Here is an 8,996-nt window from a genome sequence, read left to right as displayed (position 1 = left end):
AATAGAGAACACACACCGGATCATCAACGCCACACTCACAGGAATCCGATTCACTATAGAGGAAGAAAAGGACAACTAACTCCCATTCCTAGACGTGATGGTACAAAGAACACCGAACGGAGAATTCACCACAAAGGTATACAGGAAAGCCACACACACAGACCAAGTGCTGAACTACGAAAGCAACCACCCCAACTCATACAAACGAAGTTGCATCAAGACACTGTTCAAAAGGGCCACAACACACTGCAGCACACCAGAACTGCAAAAAGAAGAAGAAGAAGAACACCTATCCAATGTATTCGTCAAAAACAGATACCCTTGCAATTTCATCAACAGATGCCTAAGGGAAAGACAACGGAATGAGGAATGCCACAACCCAAAGGACTAGCCACACTACCATACATCAAGAGCATTTCTGAACTGACAGCCAGACTACTGCGACCACTAGGACTCATAACAGCACACAAACCAACAGCCACTCTCAGACAACAACTCACCAGGACAAAGGACCCGATACCCAGCATGAGCAAAACCAATGTAGTGTACAAAATCCCATGCAAGGACTGCACAAAACACTACATTGGACAAACAGGAAGACAGCTAACGGTCCGCATCCATGAACACCAACTAGTCACGAAATGACACGACCAGCTATCCTTAGTAGCCACACACGCAGGTGACAAGCAACATGAGTTCGACTGGGGCAACACTACTATTATAGGACAAACCAAGCAGAGAACAGCCAGGGAATTCCTAGAGGCATGGCACTCATTCACAGATTCTATTAACAAACACATTGATCTGGACACAATATACCAGCCACTACAGTGGACAGCCGGAACTGACAACCGGAAGAGACAAATCTCTATAAATGCCAGAGGAAAGATCACAGAAGCGCTTCACAGGAGGGTCCCAAGCACTGAGGATGTCACCTAGACAGGGACAAAATGTATGCAACACAAATTCCCAGCTCGGCGAACAGAACCACAACAGGTCCTCTCAGTCTCAGATGAAAGGTGCACAAGCACTGTCTTCCACACAAGAAAAAAAAAACTTGAATACAATCTCACAGAAACAGGATATGATCACTCACAAATCTCTTGACTGTTAACCATTTGAAAAATCTCTAGCATTTGAAGAATCTCCATGATACAAAATCAGAAATTGATTGAATCTGTTTAAGATGTATGTCACTCACAGTTCTTTCATTTGTTTTTCTCCAACATTTATAGTGGGGTTCACCTTCTGACAAGACGTTAGAATCAGCAGGATGTCCAACCCTGGGCCACTAACAGGAAAGGGCAATAACTTGGTAAATCTTGTATTGTGTCTTAAAATCAATATACAGCCACACAAGAACCCGGGTGTAATAGAGTAGAATAGTTCAGCTAATTACAGCAAACAAATCATTTCATTTAATTCATTCCAGGATGCCCCTGGAATCTTCCATTACAGCACTGATGTTGAACAGCCGGTGTTGGACTGGTGAGGACAAAGTTAAAAATCACACAACACCAGGTTATAGTCCAACAGGTTTATTTGGAAGCACTAGCTTTCGGAGCGACTCTCCTTCATCAGATGGCTGTGGACAACAGCCACCTGATGAAGGAGCGTCGCTCTGAAAGCTAATGCTTCCAAATAAACCTGTTGGACTATAACCTGGTGTTGTGTGATTTTTAACTTAGATGCCAGAGGAATTGGTGGAGGCTGGTATAATTGCAACATTTAAAGGGCATCTGGATGGGTACATGAATAGAGGGTTTAGAGGGATATGGGCCAAATGCTGGCAAATGGCACTAGATTAATTTAGGATATCTGGTCGGCATGAACGAGTTGGACCGAAGGGCCTGTCTCCGTGCTGTACATTTCTGTGATTATAAAAGCATCTTGCATTTATCTAGCATCTTTGACATCTCAAAGTTTAGCACAATCCACCAAAGTGGACACAAACTAGGACGGTTGATCAAAAGCTTCATTAAGGAGGTAACTTTGAATCACATCTTAATACAGTGATACTTGGGAAAACAAAACAAAGAGGATTGTGTAGGATTGGACAACTGATGCGACATATAGTTTAGATGTGGAGTTATGTGGCTGATGTAGCATGCAGAGACAAAGCCTTGTGTAGCCAGTGTGAGATTTGTAAGGAGCTGCTTCCTGTTAGTTGTGCTAATTTGCCTATTATTTGTTTGAACTTGTGACAGTTTATTCTTCCCTTGCAGCCTGAAGTAATAATTTAGTGTTACATTTCAGAAATTTGCAAAGCCCAAACATCTCCCAATTATTTCTTAAAATTCAGGTCTCTAACATGAGGTTGAATCTTGAGGTTCTTTCTTGTACCAACTCAGAATGTCCTAATTTTCTCCCTTGGGTTTCAATTACCAAAAATTGGGATTACCTTAATCTGCCTTTGCAGTTGGATTATGACCTACCTTTGGAGCAGATAGATTTGAAGTTAGATTTTCTAGTTCAGAGGGTGGGAGACTCCCACTGCATCACAAGAACTTCGATGACCAGAACTGAATACAGGGTACTGTACTCAAAGTGCGCTACACAGTTGAATCATGACATCCTCTCCTCGGACAGTCTACCATCGTCCAGTCTTTGATTTGTTTTTTCACAAGGTTCAGTTGTCAATAAAAGAACATTCTCTTCTACACACATATACACACAAATGTACATGACAAGTTCATACATATAAATATCCACAAAAACATGCCAGTGAAGAGATGCACGAGTAATTCAAGGATGCAGTCTGATGTAATCATATACCCCAGCCAGTGCCAAATCAAAATTACTATATCCAATACAAAGTCAAAGTGATGTTAGAATACTTTCAGATTGCTAGTAAAGTGGAACAGTTGTATGTATGAATTGATAAACAAACATTAAGCAGGGAGCAAGTCCCTGATCAGCTAGAAACTTGAAGGTGTTCTAGGGATTCTATGATTCTACATGTGATTTCATTTCAAGAAGACAGACTGGCATCACATTGGGTTACAATGCAGCAGTGCCAATGTAAAATGGATTTTATTTTAATGTTTATAGGCAATGGCCTCCCACTTGTCACAGTATTGACAATTACTCACATGGAGAAAGTGCTGCTCCTGTGTGCGCAGAGAAGTTCTTTGTCATTGATTCTGGTGAACCATACAACCTACACTTTGTGTATTGTCCTGCTGCTTATCACAACCACCTGATGAAGGAGCAGCGCTAAGAAAGCTAGTGCTTCCAATTAAACCTGTTGGACTACAACCTGGTGTTGTGTGATTTTTTAACTTTGTACACCCCAGTCCATCACTGGCATCTCCAAATCACATAAAGACCAGGACCAATAGTCTGGCAGCACTGAGACTGCCTCCAGAAATGGACATACACATTCCAATCAACTGACTTTACACTTAAATACACTGCACAGTTAATGAAAAGCAAAGAGATGTTTGCCTTACCTATTAATGTTATTTTGAGTTTTCTTCCCTTTAGAATATTTTCCACTTGCTCATTGCATCTCTTTTCAGTTGGCTTTTTATATATATTTTAAAATCCACTTCTTTCAGTGCAGAAAAATAGTAACTGTAATGGAACACCCTGGTTGTGTGACGATCTTCCTGACTCTCAAATCAGTGAGTGAAATGTGGTATCACATCGATAGCTTCATTGCATAAAGCTGCAAACAAATAAAATAATTGATGAGGAATGTCTTTCAATTAATACCCAAGCTCTTGCTTTGTTACCCATGAATTACCTATGAAAGAAAATGGTGAACATTTCTCCTTTAAACATGTTAATATAAGGTCACTGTGATCACTGTTTACTCCCAACTTGACAAGCCTTTCATAAAAAATAATATTTTTATGGTTCCCTTATACCTAATTTTATACATATTCCCCCATGTTCTTCACTCCTGGCTGAAGTACTTTGATTTGAATTGTAAATCAATCTCTTATCAGGCTTCACATTAATGTTAACGACGTTAATATAGAACACACAGCATAATTGTATAACGTTTCATTGTCAGTTATTTCAAAGCTTGCATTTAATTCAAATGAGCTTTGGCAACAGAATATTCAATGAATTCAACAAGCATTTAACTACTAGTAGTGCACATAATAATTTCTAGCTTTTACTTATTTTATTTTATATTTATTTTATTTTCTTCTCCATTATTAAGGCAGTAACAACAGGTATTTTGGAAAGTCAAAATGAAATCCATCAGTTTTTTGAAGGTGAATCATGTTTGACTAATTTGCTTTTGTTCTTTGAAGATGCTACAAGCAATGTGAATAATGGGGATCCTGCAGATGTTATACAGGTATATGGACATTAGATGGCATTTGATAATACACAAGGTAAGTTCACATGTGGTTGGGGGTAATTTATTAGAGTCATAGAGTCACAGAGATGTACAGCACGGAAACAGACCCTTCGGTCCAACCCGTCCATGCCGACCAGATATCCCAACCCAAACTAGTCCCAACTGCCAGCACCCGGCCCATATCCCTCCAAACCCTTTCTATTCATATACCCATCCAAATGCCTCTTAAATTTTGCAATTGTACCAGCCTCCACCACTTCCTCATTCCATGCACGTACCACCTCTGTGTGAAAATGTTGCCCTTAGGTCTCTTTTATATCTTTCCCCTCTCACCCGAAACCTATGCCCTCTAGTTCTGGACTCCCCCACCCCAGAGAAAAGACTTTATATATTTATCCTATCCATGCCCCTCATAATTTTATAAACCTCTATAAGGTCACCCCTCAGCCTCCGATGCTCCAGATAAAACAGCCTCAGCCTGTTCAGCCTCTCCCAATAGCTCAAATCCTTCAACCCTGGCAACATCCTTGTAAATCTTTTCTGCATCCTTTCATGTTTCACAACATCTTTCCAATAGGAAGGAGACCAGAATTGCATGCAATAGTCCAACAGTGGCCTAACCAATATCCTGTACAGCCGTAACATGATCTCCCAACTCCTGTACTCAATACTCTGACCAATAAAGGAAAGCATACCAAACGCCGCCTTCACTATCCTATCTACCTGCGATTCCACTTTCAAGGAGCTATGAACCTGCACTCCAAGGTCTCTTTGTTCAGCAACACTCCCTAGGACCTTACCATTAAGTGGATACATCCTGCTAAGATTTACTTTCCCAAAATGCGGCACCTCAGATTTATCTATATTAAACTCCATCTGCTACTTCTCAGCCTATTGGCCCATCTGGTCAAGATCCTGTTGTAATCTGAGGTAACCCCCTTCCCTGTCCACTACACCTCCAATTTTGGTGTCACATTCAAACTTACTAACTGTACGTCTTATGCTCATATCCAAATCATTTATATAAATGACAAAAAGTAGAGGACCCAACACCGATCCTTGTGGCATTCCACTGGTCACAAGCCTCCAGTCTGAAAAACAACCCTCCACCACCACCCTCTGTCTTCTACCTTTTAGCCAGTTCTGTATCCAAATGGCTAGTTCTCCCTGTATTCTGTGAGATCTAACCTTGCTAATCAGTCTCCCATGGGGAACCTTGTCGAACGATTTACGGAAGTCTATACAGATCACATCTACGGCTCTGCCCTCATCAATCCTCTTTGTTACTTCTTCAAAAAACTCAATCAAGTTTGTGAGACATGATTTCCAATGCACAAAGCCATGTTGACTATCCCGAATCAGTCCTTGCCTTTCCAAATACATGTACATCCTGTCCCTCAGGATTCCCTCCAACAACTTGCCCACCACCGAGGTCTGGCTCAGTGGTCTATAGTTCGTTGCCCTTGTGCTGCCATCCTTCTTAAACAGTGGCACCACATTAGCCAACCTCCAGTCTTCTGGCACCTTACCTGTGACTATCGATGATACAAATATCTCAGCAAAAGGCCCAGTGATCACTTCTCTCGCTTCCCACAGAGTTCTAGGGTACACCTGATCAGGTCCTGGGGATTTATCCACCTTTATGCATTTCAAGACATCCAGCACTTCCTCCTCTGTAATATAGACATTTTGCAAGGTGTCACCATCTATTTCCCTACAGTCTATATCTTCCATATCCTTTTCCACAGTAAATACTGATGCAAAATACTTGTTTAGTATCTCTCCCATTTTCTGCGGCTCCATACAAAGGCTGTCTTGCTGATCTTTGAGGGGCCCCATTCTCTCCCTAGTTACCCTTTTGTCCTTAATATATTTGTAAAAACCCTTTGGATTCTCCTTAATTCTATTTGCCAAAGCAATCTCATGTCCCTTTTTTGCCCTCCTGATATCCCTCTTAAGTGTACTCCTACTTCCTTTATACTCTTCTAAGGATTCACTCGATCTATCTTGTCCATACCTTACATATGCTTCTTTCTTTCTCTTAACCAAACCCTCAATTTCTTTCGTCATCCAGCATTCCCTATACCTACCAGCCTTTCCTTTCACCATAACAGGAATATACTTTCTCTGGATTCTCGTTATCTCATTTCTGAAGGCTTCCCATTTTCCAGCTGTCACTTTACCTGCGAACATCTGCCCCCAAACAGCTTTTGAAAGTTCTTCCCTAATACTGTCACAATTGACCTTTCTCCAATTTAGAACTTCACCTTTTAGATCTGGTTTATCCTCTTCCATCACAATTTAAAATCTAATAGAATTATGGTCCCTGGCCCCAAAGTGCTCCCCCACTGTCATCTCAGTCACCTGCCCTGCCTTATTTCCCAAGAGTAGGTCAAGGTTTGCACCTTCTCTAGTAGGTACATCCACATACTGAATCAGAAAATTTTCTTGTACACACTTAACAAATTCCTCTCCATCTAAACCGTTAACACAATGGCAGTCCCAGTCTATGTTTGGAAAGTTAAAATCCCCTACTATAACTACCCTATTATTCTTACAGATAGCTGTGATCTCCTTACAAATTGTTTCTCAATTTCCCTCTGACTATTAGGGGGTCTATAATACAATCCCAATAAGGTGATCATCCCTTTCTTATTTCTCAGTTCCACCCAAATAACTTCCCTGGATGTATTTCCGGGAATATCCTCCCTCAGTAGAGCTGTAATGCTATCCCTTATCAAAAACACCACTCCCTGTCCTCTCTTGCCTCCCTTTCTAACCTTCCTGGAACATTAAGCTGCCAGTCCTGCCCATCCCTGAGCCATGTTTCTGTTAGCTTGGATAGCAGATTGGCTAATCAACAGAAAGCAGAGAGTCAAGGTAAATGGTTCTTTTTCTGATTGGCAAGAGGTAACTCAAGGGATGTCACAGAATTTGAAATGTGGGCTCCAATTATTTACAATCCATATGAATAACTTGGATGCAGGAATACAAAGGACCTTAGCCAAACCTGTTAATGATGCTAAAATAATTCGCAATGAAGAAATAAAAATGGATATGGATCAGTAGGGTGAATGGGCCAAAGTTTGGAAGATGAATTTAAACATGACAAGAGTGAGGTTAGCCATTTATTCAGATAAATAAAAAGGCAATTTATTATCTAAATAGGGAGAAACATCAGCGCATGTCGGTGCAGAGGGATTTGAGTGTTCTTGTGCATGAATTGCAGAAAACTAGTATGCAGATACAGTAGGTAAAAAGGAAGGCAAATAGCATTATTGCATTTATTGTTAAAGAAATAGAATATAAAAATACTGAGGAATTGCTGCAACTGTATAAGGTGTTAAGTGAGACTGAACTTGGAGTATTGAGTACATTTTTGGTCCCCTTACATGAGGAGTGATATAAGTGCATTACAGGGAATTCAGAGGGGGTTTACTGGATTGATTCCAGAAGTGAGGGGTTTGCCTTATGAAGAGAAATTGAATAGTTTAAGCCTGTACTCTCTGGAGCTTAGAAGAATAACAGAAGATCCAGCTGAGGTATATAATATGCTAAAAAGGATTGACAAACTGGACATAGAGAGGATGTTTCCCCTTGTGCAGCATCTAGAATGAAAGGTCTTAGTTTTAGGATGAGGAGAATCAAACATAAAATGGAGATAAGGAGAAATTATTTCTCTCAAAGGATCATGAGTCTGTGGAATTCGTTACCCCACAGTGCAGTAGATACTGGAACATTGAGTAAATTTACGGAGACGGACAGATTTTCAATTAGTAATGAGCTGACGGGTTATAGAGAGTGAGCAGGAGAGTGGAGTTGAGGCTGAGATACAAATAGTCATGATTGTATCAAATATTGGAACATGTTTGAGGGGCTGAATTGCCTTCTTCTGATCATAAATCTCATGTTATCTACATGAACTTTAGTTCCTCTGTAACTCTTCATGATTCTGTTCCTACACAAATCTGCGGTAAATCCAAATGCTCACACTGGTCCTAGAAGATATTCTATCAGGATGATAATAGCTGCTTTTGGGACCCAATGTTTGCTAGGTATGGTTGAACTAGTAGAATGCAAGAAAATGATATGCAAATAAATAAATCTAATTGAGTACAGGATTAGGGACAGGATTCTTGGCAGTGTGGAGGAACAGAGGGATCTTGGTGTGCAGGTACATAGATCCCTTAAAATGGCCACCCAAGTGGGCAGGGTTGTTAAGAAAGCATATGGTGTTTTGGCTTTCATTAACAGGGGGATTGAGTTTAAGAGTCGTGAGATCTTGTTGCAGCTCTATAAAACTTTGGTTAGACCGCACTTGGAATACTGTGTCCAGTTCTGGTCGCCCTATTATAGGAAAGATGTGGATGCTTTGGAGCGGGTTCAGAGGAGGTTTACCAGGGTGCTGCCTGGACTGGAGGGCTTATCTTACGAAGAGGGGTTGACTGACCTCGGACTTTTTTCATTGGAGTAAAGGAGGAGGAGAGGGGACCTAATTGAGGTATACAAGATAATGAGAGGCATAGATAGAGTCGATAGCCAGAGACTATTTCCCAGGGCAGAAATGACTAACAGGAGGGGTCATAGTTTTAAGCTGGTTGGAGGAAAGTATAGAGGGGATGTCAGAGGCAGGTTCTTTACATAGAGAGTTGTGAGAGCATGGAATGCATTGCCAGCA

Source organism: Chiloscyllium plagiosum, chromosome 14 (genome assembly GCF_004010195.1).
Source record: "Chiloscyllium plagiosum isolate BGI_BamShark_2017 chromosome 14, ASM401019v2, whole genome shotgun sequence".
Lineage (NCBI taxonomy): Eukaryota > Metazoa > Chordata > Chondrichthyes > Orectolobiformes > Hemiscylliidae > Chiloscyllium > Chiloscyllium plagiosum.
This window is presented reverse-complemented; position numbering follows the sequence as displayed.